Source organism: Xenopus tropicalis, chromosome 4, assembly GCF_000004195.4.
Source record: "Xenopus tropicalis strain Nigerian chromosome 4, UCB_Xtro_10.0, whole genome shotgun sequence".
NCBI lineage: Eukaryota > Metazoa > Chordata > Amphibia > Anura > Pipidae > Xenopus > Xenopus tropicalis.
The window spans coordinates 43,822,995-43,846,473 of NC_030680.2; the positions used below are offsets into that span (position 1 = coordinate 43,822,995).

General features: G+C 39.6%; 1 protein-coding gene across 4 annotated transcripts in view; it reads right to left on the reverse strand.

Moving 5' to 3' along the window:
- adcy7 (adenylate cyclase 7) overlaps positions 1 to 23,479 on the reverse strand; it is a 130,850-nt gene that overhangs the window by 98,464 nt on the left and 8,907 nt on the right. The window contains exon 1 of one of the 4 annotated variants that reach the window (XM_012960539.3): positions 21,605 to 21,668. The exons of 2 other annotated variants lie outside the window; for them this stretch is intronic. The gene's annotated coding sequence lies outside the window, so the exon portion shown is untranslated. Of the gene's footprint in view, positions 1 to 3,482; positions 3,544 to 21,604; positions 21,669 to 23,479 lie in introns of those variants that run through there. One more of the 4 variants, XM_012960540.3, reaches the window with a different exon arrangement.

Sequence of the window (23,479 nt, forward strand, 5' to 3'; positions counted from 1 at the left end):
TACTTAGTAGCAGCTACTTGTCACGGCTACTTAACACCAGAAAATACAAAATACAAAACTGAGAATTGCCTCTGCGAAACACACGAAGAGCCAATTATCAGTAAATGATCAGCATTATTGATTTTGTAGCGATGACAAGTAGCTGCTACTAGTAGCTCTGCGTGTCTTCACCCTAAAGTTGACCTCCACCGGAACTTGCAGCAGTGGTAAGGTGTCCAGGGGTCGGACACTGTGCCGTGTCCCCCGCATTAATATCCTTAAAGGAGAACTAAACCCTATAAATGAATATAGTTTAAAATACCATCTTTTATATACTGTATTTACTGCACTAGCCTAAAGTTTGCTGCAATAGCAGCAATAATTAAGGACTTTAAACTCGTCACAGGAGCCCCCATCTTAGAAAGTGTCTACGACACTCACATGCTCAGAGTGCTCTGAGTAGCTGTTAAGAAGCTAAGCATAGGGGTCTTCGTAAATTGCCAAGCAGAAAATGAGGCTGGTCTGTAATATAAGCTGATGCTACAGGGCTAATTGTTAAATTCTGATGCTAATTGCACTGGTTTCTGAGTTGCTATGTACAAATTTTCTGTATAAGTTACTAATCAGCTTTTTTATTTTGTTATTTTTTTATACTGTGTATATACAGTATCAGGCCCGGATTTGTGCGCATGTGCACGTGGGGGGGGGGGGGGGGGGGGGGCGAGATATGAAAGGGGAGCAGCCTTGAGTTAATGCCCTTTTTTGTGCAAGACAGTACTTTATTTGCTTTAGTAGCCACAGAATGACACTGCCTGGAATTAGATAACTTTCCCATTAAGGATACCCCCAACACACTACTCTGGCAACCACAGAGCTGAACTTGTTTAGTAGCCTGGGATGAATACCATCTGGTCGTGGACCTTTGTTTACCTTAACATGTTCAAGTGTTAAGGTAACTCTCTTTACTCTGTCCCTGAATACCTCCATATGGAACACCAAGATTCTTCCTTTTGGAGCAATTAAACATTATTTTGTCTATTCCTGGACTTAAAGGAGAGTAAGCTTTATCAGAAAGGTCTATGTAAATACAGCCATAAGCACTCACAGAAACGCTGCACTGAGTTCCCTGTCAAAAGATTAGTTGTGTCTGTTTTCCTCTGCCAGAGACACGCAGCTCTTTGCTTTCTGCTCTTCCCTGCTCCCCCCTCCCTCAAGAATGCTAAGAACTCACCCCCCCTCTTAGGAATGTGGATCTGAGCCAATCAGCAGGAAGCTGACTCATAGTCTTACTAACTGAGCATGTTCACTTGGTCTGGGTGTCTGTGCAGGAGTGAGGCATTATGGGAACTTTCTTTACACAGCCCAGCGTTTTTTCTTCCTGTTTGGCTTCAGATCTTCTGAACAGGTAAAATATGGGGAGACTTAAGGGCACTATTGAAACAACTGAAGGTATGCCTGCATCTTGAGATTAACTCTTTATTATACTTTAATTCTCCTTTAAGGACAAATGCCCATACCTTGTGCACTCTTGCCTTCGAATTTGTGCCCAACTATGTTACCCAACTACTTAGACTGTAAGCTCTATGGGGCAGGGATCTCCTTCCTACTGTGTCTCAAACCACATGGCACTTAATCTCTGTCTATTTACACTTATTTGTTGTATTTATTATAACACTTGTCCTCCCTGTGTGTAATGTTGTATATTTTAAGATTGTACAATGCTGCACATGCTTGTAGCACTTTATAAATAAAGTTATACATACATACATATGTTAGGTTATTTTTGTGCCACTTGGCTGCAAATCCATTGGATGCTGTGTGTGTACAAGCTGGATATTGAATAGAATTTTCCATTGTCAGATTTTAAAAAAAAGTGTTTGCTTTCTGTAAATTTATTATATTTAATAACTGTTCTTTTTAATTAAAAAAATAATACTTTTTTGGGTTTTTATAGTTTGTCTTATAATGATAAGGAAGAGCAGACTGAGTACTAAGGTATTAGCAACCTGCTTTGTATCCAGGATCTGAAGAGGTAGAGTACATTTCTACTGTCATTTGCTAATTGCTTTACCAATGATTTTAGAAGGAAGAGACTAAAACCTGATGCATTTAACATTTTATATTCTGATGCCAAGAACATAATACACTGAATGCTCACCCTGCAGATTTGAGAGTTTTTTTGTTCAGATATAAAGGGCTGAACTTCACAGCAGGCACTGGACATATTTGTCAATGCCACAGTATCTTGTAATGCAACTGCAAGCAAAAGCACAATATTTTGAGTGTACACCAAATCTGATCTTATATGCTATTAAGGTTGCCACCCATCCGGATGTGACCTGGACAACACGGTTTTCAGAAGGACTGTCCGGGTCAAAACTTCCTGCCTGGTTTTCCAAATAAGACAGTGTTGCATTAAGGGGATAGTAACACGGCTGAGGTCCTACCAGAATTGTATTCTTCAACAAAATGTGCCTATATGTCCTTCAGACCATTTTTCTCAATTTGACCTCTTTCTATCCATTGTTTGGTATAGTATGCTTTATGTTAGTTTTTTTGTTGATTTGTTAATTTGAGCCAATAAATGTTGTTGTTTTTATTCCACTGAAATTTCTGCTGTTTATTCATATACCAAATGACCAATCAGGGTCAGAGTTAACAGCTTGGTTATCACTGTGCTGCTGCCTTCTTTCATGTTTAGGTATGTGACTATACAATAAGCATCCTCCACTGCAATACAAAAAAACCCTCCTGCACTAATCTGTGCTGCTTGATTTTGTTAAATTATGCTTTTTACTCATTCCCCCTTACTTGTGTGGCCCTTGCTTTTTCTGCAAAAATGTAAAAGATCTGTGCCAAGACTGCTTGCAAAATTAACTTTTCAACCCCCAGTGCAGAGAAGGCAAGCAGATAGGCAAGGGCCACTTATAAACCATGTAAGGGGGAATGAGTTAAAGCACCATTTTAAAAGAGGAAACCAGCAGTACAGAGCAGTGCAAGAGAGGGCGTGTGTCAAGCCTTACTGCTATTAGGAAGGAGTCGGGACCAAGGAAAAAGCCAGCACACAGATAAGGTAAAAGATAGATGCAGAAGGAGCACCAGAACTCTAAGAAAAGTGCACCCAGGAACACACAGATGTAGAACCTGGGTAGTAACCATCCTTTTATTTTGAATGTGGCACCAAAGTATGATGTGATGATGTCCCACACTGGCATGCAGCGGTGTTCCGTCGGCGGGGAAACCACATGACGTCTATGGGCGCAACCATCTTGGAGGACATATTGCCATGGAAACGTGTATCCAGCAGCATGCCCTGTGGTGCTTGTTACAGTACCCCCTTCCCCAAGGGGGGGCACAGGACCATTGCCAGGTTTTTGAATAAACCATTTATAGAGGTCTCAAATGAGGCAAGGAGCATGTGCTTGACCCAAGAACACTCTTCTGAACTAAAAGATCAGAAATTGTAAGACTCTGGAAACTCTAGAGACAAGAATTCTTTCTACCTTGTATTCTTGTTCTTCTCCTTTCACAATAGTAGGAGCAGATGGTCGCTGTCCTGAGGAAAATTGGTTGAAAATCACTGGTTTGACAAGAGACACATAAAACACATTAGGAAACCGTATCTCTGGAGGAAGTTGAAGGCGAATGGCCTTAGGATTGATAATCTCGATGATAGGGAAGGGGCTGATGAATTTAGGTCCTAATTTGGTAGAGGGAATCCTGAGATTCTGAGAATTGTTCTTGGTAGAGAAATTGTCTCCCAGAAAATATGAAGGAGCTTGCTTGCGTTTCCTATCAGCATAGTTCTTCTGTACAAGGGTAGACTTCTCCAAACGTGCCTTGGTAGTAATCAAAATAGCAGACATGTGGGTTACTATATCATCTGCAGTGGGGACATCGGACAGAAGAAAATTCTAGGGGAAAGCTAAGGGATGTTGACCATAAACACAAAGAAAAGGAGATCTCCCTGTAGATGCATGGGTTGCATTGATATGGGCGAATTAAGCTCAAGGAAGTAGATCAGACCAGTCATCTTGACAGAGAGAAACGTGACATTTCAGAAATTGTTCCAAAGCTTGATTAAATCTTTCAGCAGCTCCATTACACTGAGGATGGCATGCAGAAGAAAATTGAAGACTAACCCCAAGGGACTGGCAGAAAGAGCAGCAGAATTTAGAGACGAATTGAGAGCCTCTGACAGAGACAATTTGCACTAGAAAGCCATGGAGGTGACATATGTATTGAACAAATAGCTGGAAAAGTTCCATAGCAAATTGGAGTTTGCGTAAAGGGACAAAGTAAACCATCTTCCTGAAGTAGTCAATAAACACCCAAATTACAATACTGCCAGGAGAGGGAGGTAATTCAATGATAAATTCCATGGCCAAATGTGTCCAGGGTCAGGAGGGAACTCGTATGGGCTGCAGAAGACCACAAGGTAAAAAGTAACTATACTTAGAGGAGGCACAAATGGTACAGGAAGTGACAAAGTCTCTGATATCTTTCTGTATGGGTGGCCACCATACAAGCCAATTTAAAAAAATCCATGTTTTTCTTTACTCCAGGATGACCAACTTGTTTAGAACAGTGTGTCAGTTGTAGAACAGAGAGATGGAGTTCAGGAGGAATATAGGCCATGCCAATGGGAGTTTCTGGAGGAGCAGTAGACTGTTTCCACAGTTTGCTTCTCAGATTCTGTATGTTCAGTCTGCTCAGAGAAGCGATAATCCAACTAGAAGTAAAAATCAGGTTGTAGTCTTCACGGAGACAGTCTTCAGGGAGAAACCTTCTAGAAAGAGCTCCTGCTTTTCTATTCTTGAAACCAGGGTGATAAGTGATGGAATGTAATGCACCTTCTAAGAGATGGCGCCACTCTTCCAAGGTTAACTTATCAGCAAGTAACTCTTGGTTCCCAATATCAAAAAGGACAATTTAACCAAAAATGTAATTTTTTGCCTAAAAAAAGAAAACAAAATTCTAAGCAACTTTTCAATACAGGTATGGGATCCCTTATCCGGAAACCCGTTAGCGAGAAAGCTCATCTCCCTTAGACTCTATTTTAATAAAATAATTCAGACTTTTAAAATGGCTTACCTTTTTCTCTGTAGTAATAAAACAGTACCTTGTACTTGATCCCAACTAAGATATAATTAATCCTTATTGGATTCAAAACAATCCTATGGCATTTAATTAATGTTTTATTGATTTTTTAGGAGACTTAAGGTATGGAGATCCAAATTATGGAAAGACCCCTTATCCGGAATACCCCTGGTCCCGAGCATTCTGGATAATGGGCAGCCCCGAATTTATCTTCCGGGCGCCTCTAGGCAGCCCCCGTTGATCGCCGCAATGGGGCCCCCCCCTCAATGTGCATGCGCAAACTAGTTAGTAACAGTGGAACCCTCATGAAAACTGCATAGCTGGGAAACAAACCAATGTTGTGTTTTAGTGCCAGTGTTATAGTGCGAGGGCATGCCTGAGTATCTGGCATCAGTACCCACTGCATCACTGTACTACAATATATTTTACTAATTTGATGGGTTTACGTCAGTGATTATTATAGAAAGTTAATATCTACTCCTAAAATGAAAGGCATTACATTACTTCAAAAAGGATTCTGTAGTAGAAACCACTGCATGGGCTCAGGAATACATTTGAAATCCACTGTCTGTCAACACAGTTTATCGCTTCATCCACAATGCTACCATGCAAAAAAACACCTATATATAAATATGACCCAGAAACACTCCTGCCTTCTTTCTGCCCTAGTTCATTTCAAGCATACCCCCCAACTGTTTACGTGGGACTGTCCCGGATGGTTCAATGTCCAGCATTTCCATTATAGATTGCAGAAATGCGGGACATTCATTGAACTATCCAGGACAGTGATATGCGCTGGCTGAAACCAGGCGCTCCTGCTCCTTGTGCCGCACAAGGAGCCGCATAAGGAGCCGCAGAAGAAGGAGACGAAAAAGAAGACAACAACTTTGGGGAGGCATTGTCTATGGGGGCATTGTGTATGGGGGGTACTTTCTATGGGGGGTACTGTCTATAGAGGCAATTGGGGGCACTGTCTATGGGGCACTGTGTATGAAGGGGGCAAAACTGGTACATAGTTATAACTCAGTGGCGTAGCGAGGGGGGTGCCGAGGGGGCCATGGCCCCGGGCGGCGTATCAGAAGGGGCGGCGGTGGCTCCTTCTCTCTTACAGGCAACAGGCGCTTTTATAAGGTTGCGCCCGTGCGTATGACGTCACACGTCAGCGACGAGGCGCAACCTTATAGAAGCGCCTGTTGCCTGTAAGAGAGAAGGAGCCGCCGCCGATGGTCTGTTGGGGGTATGTACTATGGGGGAAATTGGGGGCACTGTGTGGGGGCTACTGTCTATGGGGAAATTGGGGCACTTTCCATGGGGGGGGCCAGGTCTTTGTGGGGTATTGTGTATGGGGGCACTTCCTATTGGGGGCACTGTGTATGGGGCAATTGGGGCACTGTGTATGGGGGCACTTTCTGTGGGGGGGGCAAGGTCTTTGGGGGGTATTGTCTATGGGGGAACTGTGTATGGGGAAATTGGGGCACTGTGTATGGGGGCACTTCCTATTGGGGGCACTGTCTAAGGGCAATTGGGGGCACTGTGTGGAGGGGGCTGTCTATGGGGACACTGTGTATGGGGCAATTGGAGGCACTGTCTATGGGGAAATTGGGGCACTTTCTATGGGCAATTGGAGGCAATGTGTGTGGGGAGCACTGTGTATGGGGCAATTGGGGGCACTGTGTATGGGGGTACTGTCTATGGGGCAGTTGTATGGGGGGACCGTGGCCAGAATAGCGTTAGGGGGGCCTGGCCAGCATAGTGTTAGGGGGCACTGTGGTAGGGTGACCCTAATACTTTTTATGTCTGTGTGTCCTGTACTGATGGGAGGGGCCCCGTGATTTCTGATGGCGGCCCTGCCACCATGGGCAGCCACGGACGCACAGCTGAATCCACTTTTGACAATTATGACATGCGCACCGCATTTCAAATTCAATAAAAAAAAAAAAAAAATTTAATGCTGCTTTTTTTATTTTGTCTATTTTTTTTAAGAATAACTAAATAGAGGGGCGGCAAATTTCCAGTCGGCCCCAGGCGACGAAAGCCCACGCTACGCCACTGTTATAACTCACTTATAACTGACTGCCTTCTCTCTATATTTGTATTTTATATGTAGGAGTTGCTATATTGTTTTCTTTATGTAGTACAGTATGAAGGTATAGCACATTTTGCGCCTGATCCCATCATTTCAACTATATAAAAGGAGTATTTTTTGAAAAAAAAAGGGGTGTGGTAATTGGGGCGTGGCCAAATATTTTCCGTGCTGTTTGCACCAAATTTTTGTCCCTCTTTTCATTTTTCAAATGTTGGGAGGTATGTTTCAAGTACTGAGGTGAAGTGGAAAACTGTCCCGTGGTATGATTAATAAAAGTGTTAAAAAAATTTAGATGAGATGGACCATACAACTTATTTTCAGTATTAGTATAAAAGCCTGCCTCGATAATGATATTGGGTGCATTACTGCACATGGCATGGATAGATTGCACATCTGCAAAGATGTTATATACAGGTTTTGGAGCAACATATGGTCCCATCCAATGTTTTGAAGGGAAGGCCTTCCTTATTTCAGCAAGACAATGCCTAAATTCTGCACAAGTTCAGGTTCTAATCTGGCCTAAACATTTGGTGCATTATAAAAATGCACAAAAAATACAACAAAGGAGACCCCAAACTATTCAGCAGCTGAAATACTGTATCAGGCAAGAATAGAATAGTGCAGAGTGGTAAACATGCACCTGTCCCAACTTTATTGAAATGGGTCACTGGCATCAAATTGAAATGCATATATTTTGCATAAAACAAAACAATTTTTCAGTTTCAATATCTGATTTGTTGTCTTTTTACTATTTTCAGTAACAGGGGTGGTTCACCTTTAAGTAGACTTTTAGTATTAAAAGTTATAAAATGACCAGAACTTAGCAACTTTTCAACTTGTCTTTATTTTTTTATTGATTTTGAATTGTTTTTTTACCTCTTCTGACTCTTTCCAGCTCGGGTTGCCACCTTTGCCAGTGGCTAAACCCGAATGAAGGGGGCAGGGCTGATGGTATTGAGGATGGGGCAATAAAGCTAGGGGATTCCTCTCCTTGTTCAGAGTGAAGCTCCGCCCCCACTTCCTGTTCAGGTCTCTCATTACATCGACTACCTGTAGTCGAAGTGGAGAGCCTTCTGCTCATGTCTGGAGGCAGCAGGAGCCAGTCTGTGCATTAGCAGGGTTTTTTTTCTTGATGAGAGACCTGAACAGGAAGTGGGGGCGGAGCTTCACTCTGAACAAGGAAGGAGAGGAAGAGAGCAGCTTGTCACTGAGGAAACAGGTCAGAAAGAACAGAGGGACAAAGGTAGGCAATTCTGGGAAGCTGTTTAGAGTAATTTTATTAATAGAAAAAAAAAGGTTTACTTATTCTTTAATAAAAATAAAACCTCAGTATTTAAATGTTTTTCATTTATTGTTCAGATTATTGTTCGGGTTTCACAAGGCTGAAAACTGAACAGACAGTTGAGACCCAAGCAGGCCTAAGGAAAGCAAAACTGTCTCGGTCAAAACTGAACAGGTGGCAACCCTATTTCCAGCTTTCAAACCTCTGTTTTTTTAAGGCTTCAATTTAATTTTATTGTTAATTTGTATTACTTATCTTTCTATTCAGACTCCTATTCTCCTATACCACAGTTGCTAAAATTCCAAACTGGAAAGTTACTGAATATTAAATACTAAATTAAATACTAAATATTAAAATTAAATACTAAATTGAATACTAAATAATTCAAAAACCACAAATAACAACTTAAGACCAAATGCAAATTCTTTCAGAATAGCACTCCCTACAACATAAAATTTAATTTAAAGGTGGAAATGGATAAGCCTGGTCCTGTTTTTACAAAGATCTGTTAAAAATCTTAACATGTATGGCCAGCTTTAGTCTTTTTGAGAGACATAGAAGACAACATTCTGTAAGGCTGATGCCACATGGGCGTATTCTCAGCAATCGTCTTTCGGCTTGCAGAGAATACGCCCCGCTACTTTAAAAATCACCTACCTTGTGCCTGCACCCGAATGAATGAAATCCGCTTGGGTGCAGGCACGTGTAGCAGATATCCACCAAAAAACGCGAGACTTCGTATCTTCGGCAGATATTGGCTACATGTGCCTGCACCCGAGCGTATTTCTTTCATTCGGGTGCAGGCACAGGTAGGAGCGTATTAGCACTATTTTCAGCAAGTGGTTTTCTGCTTGCCTAAAATATACGCCATATGCTCAGTCTGGTATCAGCCTAAAGTGAACAAAAAAAAAGCAGCACTAAAAGCTTGCAAAGCAGAAAAGTGCTCCAAAAATAAAGGATCCTCACAACCCACTTATAATTAACTAAACTACTTGCAGCATTGTTATTTGCCAGTACACTCTCACAAATTAACTTGAATTAGTTGAGAATGAAGCAAATTTCACTGTCAGTAAAAAGTAATAACCACAAAAAAAAGCGGAAGCTGAAAATGTAACTGAAATCAAAGGAAGACCCAGACAACTTATTAACTACTTAAATGCCAGACTCTTTACAAACAGTAACTTCTACTTAAATACATAAACACTCTTGGATGCTAAAACACAGGAGTGCACTAAATTATCGATGTGCACGGCAATGGTAAATAGGCTTACAGGTATAGAACCTGTTATCCAGAATACTTGGGACCTGGGGCTTTCCGGATAAGGGGTCTTTCTGCAATTTGGATCTCCATATCTTAAGTCTACTGAAAAATCATTTAAACATTAAATAAACCTAATAGGATTGTTTTGCCTCTAATAAGGATTAATTATATCTTAGTTGGTATCAAGTACAAGGTACTGTTAAAAAAAAAAAAGCAAATAATTTTTTAAAATTAGAATTTTTTCTTATAATGGAGTCTTTGGGAGATGGCCTTCCTGTAATTTAGAACTTTCTGGATAAAGGGTTTTCAGATAATGGGTCCCATATCTGTACTAAAATTGTAGATCCATCCAATATTATAAGTTGTTCATAACGATTGTTAAAAGAATAAACATTCAGCAAGCAATGGAATGATTTAATAAAAAATACTTAAAGGATTTTAAATGGTATTGCTATTGAAAGCAGTATCTGTCAGGCCATTTTTATTTACTGCGCAGCTTGTCCTGACAAAAGACAACTACACAGTTTTAAGAGTTGCTTTCAACAACTATTACAAATACAAATAAATTAAATCTGCTAAGTCTTCAATTAATGAATATTTATATGTACAATATTCTTTTGGAGAAGAGCCAAATCTAAAATAAGCAGTATGTTTAATGCCATGACAGGAATATTTCTACATGGAAACTATGCATGATTTTGAACCCAAACATACCTGTCACCAACAGGGACAGTGTCCTACTCTTTTGGTTTTTTTATAGTCTTTGAATTGTTTGCCTTCCTCTTCTATTTCCAGCTTTCAAATTGGGTCACTGGCCCCACTAGCCAAAAAAATATTGCTCTGTGTGGTTAAAATTTCTTTGTAAATTATACTTCTTATTACTTATCTTTCTATTACGGCCCTCATCTATTCACATTCTTGTCTCTCTTTTAAACCACTGCCTGATTGCTAGGTTAAACTGGACCTTAGCAACCAAACAATTCCAAAAAACAATTCCAAAAAGAGCTGCTGATGAAAAAATGAAATCATTGAAAAAAAACACAAACAAAAATGAAGACCAACTGCAAATTGTTTCAGAATAGTTCAAAAATATTATTTTAAGGGGGCAAATGGGCGAAGCTGAGCAGGCAGGATGTGTCTGTAATAGCTCTGCACCGTGCCGCAATAAAAAGCCACAATAAGTGGAGTACTCCGCCCAAACCTATAAAGAAAAACACTCCAAACTCAAGCAACAGCTGCAGACGCCTCGGATGTTCCAGCGCCCCACAACATAAAGCTCTCAGCCACCATCTTTAACTGCATGCACAGAACAAGACTCCAATACCAAATCACCACCACTCACAGCAGAGACGCAAGCCGTACACCAAACGGTGTTGTTTAAAACTGAACTCTCTGCAGCCATCACTGAATTCACTTGCTAAATAAGAGACCTGGAACTGCTCCAGAAGAGGTAACTTAAGAGTCAGAGAGGTCCCAGAATGAGTTACTCACCTCACCCAAATGATCAAAGGGATACTTCACTATTTAATACCTAGTTACCCCAAATTACACCTGCATATAGAAAGAATACATAGGGCTCTAGGCTGCCCATGCAATCCCAGTCTCCCTAGAGACATTGTACTCAAACTACATCACATGGAGATAAGGAACCTGGCACTAAAAGTAGCCCCAGCACCACGGCCAAGGATAAACTCCGCCACAAATATGCAACTATATGCAGACATCATCAAAACGATGAAACCAGTCACAGCAGTACACTGCCTAAATGACCCCCACAAAGCACAACTCACACAAAGAATACTTCACTCCAGGGGCATGCCCCCGAAATGTTATATGGTTTGCTACTATTAAAAATCAGCAGGGTTTATCCCACTTAAACAAGTCCTGTTGTGCCAGTATTTTTGTGCTATTTACTTCACCCAAAACCCACTGGAGACCCAGGGTGACCGCCCTCAATGGAAACACCATGATCACCATACTACTACGGGACACTCAGACACCCCAAGCCTAACCCTAACCCAACAGACTTCCTATAGTACACAACACCACAGACAATATTAGATGGTAAAATATAGTGCCAATCTTACCTCTGCAATCCAACAGTGGGCAATAGTCCCCCAGTCCTTTATACAAAATTGTGGCAGCAGGATGTTGCTGCACCCCCTCTTCTTAAAGTGGAAGGAGACCACACCATTTTAGTGCTCACCTACGAGAGTTAATTCACTGTTCCTAACAGTTATTTCTAATGTTTTCTGTTTGTTGTTACAGGCAAATGGTTGGGTTCCCAAATGCTAACTTGATGCTACTGTGAGCGTGGTTACAAGTAAAAGCCAAGCAAGAAGCTGAGACACCACTTCGGTTCTACACAAATGGTAACAATAAGTGCACTCTCGACTGTATACAATGTCAATTAAAATGATTTTTCAACTTCCCGCCCAAAAAACGAGCAGCATTTCAGACCTTTCAACACTCTTCTCCAGACATACTGTGTCTACAGGAGATACGTACATTTCACCACAAACTCTTACCTTAAATGTTTTTATACGCACAATACTAGACATTTCCTTTCATCTACAACAAGCAAACACAAAATATATTTCTCTACAATAACTTTCCATTTGTCATCACAAGGTGACCCCAGACACCCAGGGGCAATATATCATATTACAGGGCACTCTGTATGACCAACTTTACATCATACTCTCTACATACGCACCTGCAGTCTCTCCCCTCCTCTTTTTCAAATCCATAGTGAGCAAAATCTCTCACTATGGATCAGTAGAACAACATCCTAAAACAGGGGTCCCCAAACTTTTTGACCAGTGCACCACATTCAAATATAAAAAGAGTTTGGGAGCAACACAAGCATTAAAAGTTTATGGGGAAGCCAAATTAGGGCTGTGGATAGCTATTTGGTAGCCCCTCTGTTGAATGGCAGCCTATAGGGGGCTCTGTTTGGCAGTACACCTGTTTTTTATGCAACCAAAACTTGCCTTTATGCCAAGAATTTAAAAATAAGCACCTCCTTTAAGGCCACTGGGAGCAACATCCAAGGGGTTAGGGAGCAACATGTTGCTCATGAGCCACTGGTTAGGAATCACAGCCCTAAAACAAGCACTAGAAAACTCATTGAAGAAACAAAGCATAAGTGAAGAGTTTGTCAAACTGTAGTTACAGAAAAAGCGATCAACAGAACAACCCACAGATATGCAAATGAACATGATAATATGCTAGCCAAACTTCTAAACCCCCATAACAATAGAAACCCAATATACAAGATAAGGCAGCCAGACAGACTATCTACTACCCCTGATAAAATAACAGCGTCATTCATGGCCTTCTGCCAATGACTATACAGTGCTATTAATGTAAAGAAAACCACAGCTATAGAAAAAGATTTTCACCAGATCTACTCATAGCAGAAATTAAACAAATACTGGAGAGCACTATTACACATCAATAATTTGAATGTACAATTTAAAATCTGAAACCAGGCAAAGCCCCAGGCCCGGACGGGTTCTCCTCCCTCTAATATTTATTATAGTCCCCCACTTACACAAATTTTACCAACATATCACCGCAGGCCATCCACTCCCTCCGGAAATTAATGAAACAAAGATTTCAGTAATCCCCAAACCCAATAAGGATCAATTATCCCCAAGAAATTATAGATCTCATTGCTTAATCTGGATATAAAACTTTTGGCTACAACAACAAGCAAAACGCTGTAAACGTAACACTCACACACCATCAGCCTTAGAACTCATATGTTGTCAAACTCCATTAGCCCCCAGAACCTTGAGCCTAGTCTACAAGATGCTTAGCCAACCCTCCCCCATCAACAAAAAACCTAACCATATGCTAAAACGCAAGAGGGATCTTAACACAACTCTCTCAACATAACAATGGTCACAATGCAGCCTCACTGCTAAAGGTGCCCATACACTATAAGATCCACTCGCTTGGCGATGTCGCCAAGCGAGCGGATCTTCACCCGATATCCCCACCTATGGGTGGGCGATATCGGGTAGCAAGCTGCTTTAAAAAAAAATAATCCGATCGTTTGGCCCTGGGGCATTTGAGCTTACGGGGCAGTCGGTTCGGGGACCGCATCAACGAGCCGATGCGGTCCCCGATCCGACCGGATTTTCTAACCTGGCCGATCGAGATCTGGCCAATTTCAGGCCAGATATCGGTCGGCCAGGCAGCTCTGTTCTGCCCATACACGGGCCAATTAGCTGCCGAATCGGTCCAAGGGACCGATATCGGCAGCTATAGTCGGCCCGTGTATGGGCACCTTAACAAAGGAAGTACCTGTGTGACCATAAGTGAAAGATCAATAAAAATTCTACACAGAACACACCTAGTCCCAGTAAAGGTGGCCATACACGAGGCGATTTCGCTCGTTGTGCGATGAACGATTATATCGACAAACGATCGTATGGCGATCGAGTTCCCATACGATATGCCATCCACGGGCAACGATAATTCGGGAAAGATTTTGTCGCATCATTATCGTAAAATACCTACGATCGTACATCTACGTACGATCGATGTCGTTGACTTCCGCTGCTGGCAATCGTGACATGCGCAGAGAACAATCGTTGAAAGACAAATGTCTGACACTCACACCAACTGGCAGATTTTATCGTTAAACGACCAAAATTTTTAAACCTGGCCGATCGATTTTGGGGACGATAATGTCGGCTCGTTTAGTGGGCCGACGATCGTTCGTACACCACCAACTATACGATAACTTAACGATAGCATCGGATCGTTCGGGAATCGGTCGTTTGTAAGTAAAAAATCGGTCCGTGTATGGCCACCTTAAGACTGCATAAACTTTACCCCACTTGCAACCCACAATGTTTTAAAGGATATGCAGATGAAGTAACCATGTCTGGTGGGACTACAGAGTCGTGAGTGACCTCTGTAAGTGAGTGGGTGGGACTCTGTAACTCGCCTTCTGTGCTGTATACCAGAATTCCCCAAAGACTCAGTTATGCTACTGGGGAAAAAAAACACAAAAATTTACAAACTCGGCAAAAAGATTGAACAGCATATCCTGGCAGCTAGGTTGATAATAGCTAGCAATTGCAAAAAAACAGAGTTACCACTGAGCTTCATAAAAAGGCAAAATAATAAACATTGACATAAGCTAAAAGCTCACTTATATTTTAAAATAATATATGAAAGCCTATGACAAGATTTGGTTACCATGGCTAGCTCATGAAAACGATCCACAATTATTCATGGCTCTACACACTTAAGGCCAAAAATACTACCTTAAAATTGCACCACACAACTGCCAATGGCAGAACATAAAACTGCAACTCCTGTTTAACCGCACAATGTGGAACCCAGCTGCAACACAGGTGTTACTTATGTTGTTATTTTGCCAACTCTCTGCTTTGTGATGTTTCTCTTTACATGAAAAAGAAAACAATAAATTAATTTGTTTTGTGTATGTTTATTATGAAAACTTGTCAGAAGAAGAAGGCAAATAATTTAAAGACTATAAAAAAATAAGTAACGAAGATCAGTTGAAAAGTATCTTAGAACTAACCATTGTATAACATACTAAAAGTTAACTTAAAGATAATCCACCCCTTAAACAGGGCTCAGTTCTTTATTAAAATGTAACTATCTTAAAAAGCAGTAGACCGTGAATTATTAATGCAAAACATTATATAAGGACTAGAATTTTCCATTCCATTCACGGCCTGCACCCAGTTAATATTATGTAACGTTTAAAACGGTCTATAGACCTCTCAGACATGCTGCAAGCCATACAAATCCTTTGGTATACTGCACTCCACTCCTCTCCTCTAATAGGATAGTTCTGACCTACCTCATGTCTCCCTCAAGGGTGAAATAAAGAGCTATAACAGGATGCCTTTAATGATGGATTTTAACAGTTTTTTATTCGGTACAAAACCTACAAACTTATTTAGAAAACATGAAGGCCACATAAGAACCAAATACTGGATTTGGCATAACCACTGAATTAAGAATATTTTTTTTATAACATTTGAAAACATTAAAAAAAGTAAATTGGGATTTGGGCTTAAAGTCTCTTTTTTGTAAGTTTAAATATAAATGCTGAGTTCATCAAATGCAAATGCCGCTAAGTTTTGTGCATCTCTCTATGTTACTGTATTATTAAAGCACAATGAAACATGGTTGCAATAAAATGCGATTGGAATGCACAAGAAAAAAAACAGGCAGACTATAATGGAATGAGTTAGTTAATGTAATCAAACCAACAACTTAACCACATTATACACACAAAAATACTTGTAAGAGCACTACCGTGTGTACTAAATATTCAAATGCTGTCTAGTTGCAAGAGTAATTAAACTCTAGCAGACACATAGAAGTTTAAACTACAAGAATAAAATAAATAATTTAAAAACCACAAAACCGAAATTTAAAATTGTGTTAGAATGCCGCTGTCTAAATCACAGAACATAAATAATAAATAAAGGCGATACAGTGTGCAGGGTTTAATTACACTGAGGCAGAGCTACCTTTGGTGTAGCAGGGACAGCTGTACAGCCTCATTTACTTATACAGTATATACACATAAATATGTGAAAAATAAATGGTTTTTCAGTAATTTGTGAAATAGGAGAACCTAAATATTCTTGCCCTAGAGTGTAACTGTCTAGTTATACCCCCTGGTGAGACTTGTATATCAGACACTGGAAATACTGTAAAATATATTGAAATTCATTAGATGCTTTGAGTTGGGCATTATTAATCTGTAAATGTAAATGCAATTTTGTCTTAAAGCAACTGCAAACAAAATATATTTTAAGAGCAATGTTCTTACTTTTTATATGACTAGTTTATCTTTTGTTTGCCTGACAAACGGTGCCATAGCATCCTGCCTAGATTTGAACCAGTGACCCGCAGGTTGCTGTGCTGTATATTTTACCACTGCTCTATTTGAGCAGACACCTATTTCCATACTATGGTACCCTTGTATATTCATGTAGGCATGGTTAGTTTCACCTGTTGTTAATCTGGTGCTCTATGTTAACAATGAACCCGCCTTTATAACCCTCTGCTCTGCACTCAGTCTTTGCCCATTATAGGTCTTTCTAGCAAAGTTTCTGGGTCCTGTCCATTTGTTTTTGACCCTTGCCTGTATCCTGACTTTGAGTGAATTCCATCTGGACTGCCTGTTTGACTGCTCTTCTGGATCGTGATTTTGTACTGCTGTTCTGGTTTTGACCCAGACTTCCTGATTCTAGTAGGCTTCCTCAGTCCTCCTTCAACAATCTTGTTCCATCAGAACCTTTGCCCTGGTCCTCTCACTTTAAGACCTGGTGGCACCTGAGTAGCGGAGGGCTCCACCTGAAGCCAAAAGTGGCTGTTATAGGCAGAAGTGTGAGCTGTGACCAGGACCTTGGCAGTTGTTCTGGGTTTTGGGTTACCGATCGTGCCTATCAGCCCCACAAGACACTGCACTGCTGCCTCCACTGCAGTAGAGGACTTTATTAATATAATTATAACATATATGTTCTGAAAGCTCAGGCCTTGTTTAGGATTTGTTTGTTTGTTTGTTTAGGATTTTGATAAGACTACAACAAAGTTCACCAAAACTAGAATTTGCTTTTTAGCTTTTAAAAGAAAATACCTATGAATTAAAATTCATGCATTGACATATTTGACATGCATTTCAACAGACCCACATTCAAATGTCTGTGTTTTGTAAATGCAAGGATGTGAGGCCATGGATTCTCTGAACTGTTACAATTTAATACACAAATTGATACTTTAAGGTCAGCTCCAACTGAATAATCTATAACACAGCAACTATTACAATCTGATACATTAGTTGCTGCAATTTCTTCAGTGCTGCCAAGAAATGCATTAACTGATAAGTTTTATAAGTTTAGAAAGTTGGCAACCTGATTTACTTGCTTCACTTGGAAAACATTAGAATGTAAAAAATTAAAGATCCCTTTTAATTCACTATTAAAGGAACAGTTCAGTGTAGAAATGAAACTAGGTAAAATAGACAGGCTGCACAAAATAAAAATATTTGTAATATAGTTGATAATGTAATCTTTAAAGGCTGAAGTGAGCAGATGTATAACATAATGGCCAGAACTCTACTTCCTGCTTTCAGCTCTCTAACCTCTCAGTCAGTGACTTTAGGGGGGACATAACTGTGCAGTTAGTTTGCATGTGAATCTGACCTGCATGCTCACAAACTAACTGAACAGTTAGGCTGATGCCACACGTGGCGTTTTTACGCTGCGTTTTTTCTCAACCTAAAAACGTCGCACAAGCCACACAGCCCCTGACTATGGCGTTTTTCAGCCTAGTACTGGTGACGTAGCAAATCCTGTTTCCATGGTGCTAATAGTGCAAAATAGTAAAAAAATGCTGCGTATTTCAGCTAGGTCTGGCAGCTGCCTTTGTGTATACACAGGAATAACTTGCTTTGCAAATACTGGCGTATTTCAGCCAACGCTTGAAAAATCTGTGCTAAGGCGTTTTCTAGCGTATTTCCGCATTGTGTGGTTTGCTTCGAGTCTTTTCAAGTTATTTCTATGGATGATGATATCGGGCGTTTTTTAGCCACTGATAAAATTAGAAAATACGCATCGTAAAAATGCCTCGTGTGGCATCAGCCTAAGGTCCCATTTGCCCCCACCCCCCCTCAAGGCTACTGACTGCTAACAGTTTAGAGAGCTGTAAAACAGGAAAAAAAGTGTTCTAGCCATTTTGTTAGACATCTGCTCACTTCAGCATTTTATAGATTACATTTTTTCCTAACTAAACATTTTTTATATTGCCCAGTCTGTCTATTTTACACAGTTTAATTTTTACACTGAACTGCTCCTTTAAGGAAACCAAACTAACAAAACTTTTCTTTTAAAAAGCTAGATTTTTTTGGCATCCTGTTTGAAATCGTGAATATACATACGTATAGGTGGGGGTGAAGTGCTCTTTTAAATATGACTAAACTAATGCAGAAACAACAGGAGTAACATTTTAGCAAAAACATACTGGAGGATTAACTGTCTCATTCTTAAATTGACAATAATATGAATGTAGAATAGAGATATTAGGGCTCATTTTCAACCACAAGTGCTATCATGAAAATATGGATGTCACCAGTTGCATGTTTTGATGCTATTCATCAAAGGTACCTGCATCCAAAGAAGCTCCTTGCAGCTCATCACCAGGGTGTCTGCCCACTTACTCCTCTGAATCACGTGTAGCTGTGACTCTTGAGCTAAATTTAAAAGTGAACTTCAAGCTGGCGGTGATTTCAAGGTGGGATGCATCAAACTTGTGCCCAGTAAATCACATGCAAACACATAATAATGCCAAGTGTCAGAAACAACACCATGCCCAGTCTGACAAACTTCGGATAAATCTAAAATGGTCTGCAGTTTGGGTTAAGAAAAATATACAAAATTCTTAAAATAGATCTTGTGGTTTAAAGTTATTAAGCCTGGTTCTGCACAACTAGTAGTCTGAGTGATGCTTCACATAGAGGACATTTGAGGGCTCATTTACTGACAGTAGGCCACCATTTTAATTTTGTTCCTCCCGCCAATTTGTGCATTATTCATTACTCCAAGTTAGGAAGTGCTCAGCAGGTGCAGGGTGCAAAGGAGCCCTTTACCTAACACCTGTTTGCACAGTAAAGTAAAAATCTGTACTCTAAGCAAAAAAATAAAAAAAATGGCATTTACACTCTACTGTGCATGCAGCTGCCCAGGAAGGTCAAAGAAAATAGAAGCAGAAAAAGAGAAAACATTTGGCATCCCCCCATTGAATTTTATTTCTTCTTTGCATCACGTAGAAATTCTATGAGATTTGAATTACTTAACCACAGAAATTTACATTGAAGGCAATTTGATGCAGGCAGCAAAATGCTCCATGTGTAATTGCCTGCACACGGAGGTGCACGCATAGTGCAAGCAAGTATCCTTTGAAAATGGTGGGTAATGCATTTTCAAGTGATAATGGCCTGACTTGTAAGTGCACCTGCAGATGCAAGTAATTATCATAGGAATGAAAGGGGGAGGATTCTGAGTGATTTACTATCTGTATACGCCTAGTAGGAAGTGGATTGGGTGACAAAATGTGCTGAATAGCAACGCATACTACAAGAGTAATAGTTTAGTTTTTGTTTTTATTTTTGGTCACCTTAAAATGGCAGATCTAGCACAAGCCAGAGAACAGAGCTACAGAACATAGCCTGTACAGTGCATAAAAGAATCACAAATCTTAGGAGCCAGATGGTATTTTGAAGGAAAGACAAAAAAAAAAAAATACTAAAATATTTAAAGATAAAGTAATTCTGGCATACTAAACGTTTTTTCAGGGATCAATTCATTTGTATTCCCGGTTCTCCATGAATTAGTTAAACCTTCCCATTAACCTGGGTGCTGCTTTTGACTTTCAGAGGATATTTGGAGTTAAATCCAGTAACAACTGGAGTGCTACAGGTTATACATCCCTGTTATGAATGCATCTTTGCATGTTCTTCTCAGTGACAGGCCCACAATAACTTCCTTTGGAGACACACCCCAGCATGAATATATGTGTTGTTCCCTGTTTAACTTCTGCTATCTTTTTACCACCAGGGCATGATAACCCTTTCATTACTGGCTGTTTTTGAAGTAATTCTGTTTCATGGACAGTAAATTGGGCAGCAGTAAATAAACTAAAACTAGAATACAACTATATCAAAATGTTGTTTCAAATTATTAAGCAACAAGCATGCAAGTGGTTTACATTGCTATCTCGAGAAGGGATGAATGCCATCACTATTTTTTATTTGCTGATGATCAAGATAAACAAGTAAAGAACAAAACTATAAAATAAATGCTGAAAGAGATTTCACTTTATGCAAAGGGACTGTCATGATGCGTAATCCTTATATATATATATATATATATATATACACACACACACATACTATATCAATATCTTTTTTTTTTTTTTACAATACAGACATTTCTCACTACCTGCAAAGACATGTTGAGATTTTCAGTTGCTCTTTTCTTACCCCTTTTTTCTGACACTTTACTTTGAACCAGTTACATTTTAGGATTAATGACATTCTTATTTGCAAGCTATATATAGCTTCTCAATAGATTAAGGAAGAATTTAGAATCAGAATTTAGAACACCATTATGAATTCATAATAACCAATAAAAACATCAAATACATTTCTTTAAATGTGTTTTTCACCTTTGAGTTAACTTTTAGTATGAGGTTAAGAGTAATATTCTAAAACAATTTGCAATTAGTCTTTATTTTTTACTTGCTATGTTTTAATCATTCCAATTTTTGTTCAGCAGCTTTTAAGTTAGGTGTTTCAGTAACCGGGTAGCGGTTTTAATGAAAGACTGGTATATGAATAGTAAAGATAAAATTGTAGCCTTACAGAGCAATAGTTTTTTTTTGGCTGCCACGGTCAGTGACCCCCATTTGAAAGCTGCAGCGTTATAAGAAGGTGACAAATAATTCAAAAGCTATAAAAAAATAAAATAATAATATAGACCAATCGAAAAGTTGCTTTAAAGTGGTCATTCTATAACATACTAAAAGTTGATTTAAAGGTGAACCACCCATTTAAACTTGCACCAGGCTAAGGATAATACAAGCTGCAGTTTATAAAGCAAGGGAATGTCTCAATAACAGTTCAACCGACAAAAATATAGCAAAACCAAACCCCAAAATTTTGTTTTAAAAAACCATTGCAGAATCTGTTTGAGGAATGAATTCCGATGATGGGTTTAGACATGTATTTATATTAAGAGAGACTGACACACAAAACTGAATTAACAGGAAGAACAAATATGTAAGCTTGTATGTGTGTATTTACAGGATAAATATGCATAAAGGAATCCATTACCTGAAGGCACGTTTTCTACTCCTTTAACATTTGTGCTCTGAGTACAGCTGTCTTCTGAAAACAAGCCTACTCTGCTGACTTGACTAGTGGTCTTGCTAAGATCCGCCCTAACATGTACTATCGGTTTCATCTTCTGCATCTTAAGAACTTCCTCTGCACAACATATTTTATGCAACAAAGACAAAAGTCAAGCAGAATGGGTGCACAAAGCCAAAGCTGAAATCACCAGACTTCACACTAGTATGTTTGGAGGCCCAATATATGCACAAATCCAGTGATATGTACTGTATGATCATCTGACAGCTAATCTGCAGTATAACATCCTGGCATTTGAACCCTGCTGATTGTACTTAAAAATACAATACACACTTTTATTAACCCCAGGGCACGTAGTGAAAATGTATTGTGCCTAATGCTTTAAAATTTTGAATGCATCTTTAAAAAAAAATTCACCATAAAAATGCACCATCTCTTTCTTATGAGTTGTATCACTTTTCTTACTTTCATATGAATGTGATTCCCAGACTTACTTATCTTTTACTACCTGTGATTTACATTACCATCAGCATTTGGAGGAGATTAGTCACCACCGATAGAGGAGATTAATTGCGGGCGACTTATCTTACATTATTTAACACATCACGTAGGGGCTAATTCATGAAAGTACGAGTTCAAATCCTGAAATGGGTAAAATTCGGATTAGATACGATAATTTTTGATGATCGGAAATGTCATGAAAATGCTTACAAAAAATACAATTTTGTCGCACAAATTGTTGCGCTTTTTGTCGCAAAGTACGAAAAAGTAATGCAAATTAGCGGAAAAAAACGGCGAAAATACGCACAGTACGAAAACTTTGAAAAAATTTTTTGTATTCGGAAGCTATCGTACTTTGATAAATGGGCCCCGTAGTGTATAAATTCAGGCTTCAAAAAAAAGGCCCAAAGAGGCTTGAAACATTGTGAGCCAATAAATCACTTTATGAAATAACAGTGAAGGATCAGTGAGCTACAGTAATTTTGGACTTTCTTATGGCTTGTTTGGATCTTGGGCAGGTGGGCATATAGACTGTTTAGCACCTGGCACCTAAAACAGTATTGTGGTAACAGGTAGAGCACTCCAACATTGCTCATAATTTTTTTTATCCTGTGGGGAGCCTCTTTAGTTACGCCTCTGATGCAGACTCTTCCTACAAAACAATTTGTCAGATTTCAACTTTAATAGAACTGTTCTTGTACATATAGGGACATATTATGTGAATTAGTTTCAATTTTAGTTACTGCCCTGATGTGACATATTTAAAACATTTATATTTCCTAATGAAAAATATATGCAAAATGTTTTTAGCAAAACACCTATTCACTGAACCAATGTTGAAAAAGGTTGAAAGGTAAACTGCCCTTATAACAAGGGGTGTCCACATATTTTTGGCCATGAAGTATTTAGATTACTGTAAGTGTTCCTTTAAATATTTCCAGTGATAGGCCACATTATACTGTTCTACTCTAAAGTACTGGTTAACTCTGTTTTATGGTTTCAGGCAAACAAATCCACGCACCAGTCCTCATAAATCTGACACAAACAATGCAGCTATTCAGTCATTTGAGCAAATATTTAAACAACTGCCTGTTTTTTCTTTTACACAATTTCACGTTTTTCATGACTTAAGGTCCCCATACACGGTAAGAGCCGCTCGCTTGGCGAGATCTTCCCCCGATATCCCAACCTACGGGTGGGCGATATCGGGAAGCTGGAAGTTAAAAAAAAAAAAATAATAATCCGATCGTTTGGCCCGATATCGGTCGGGCAGGCCCCCCTTTTTCCTGCCCCTACACGGGCCGATAAGCTGCCGAATAGGTCCAAGGGGCCGATATC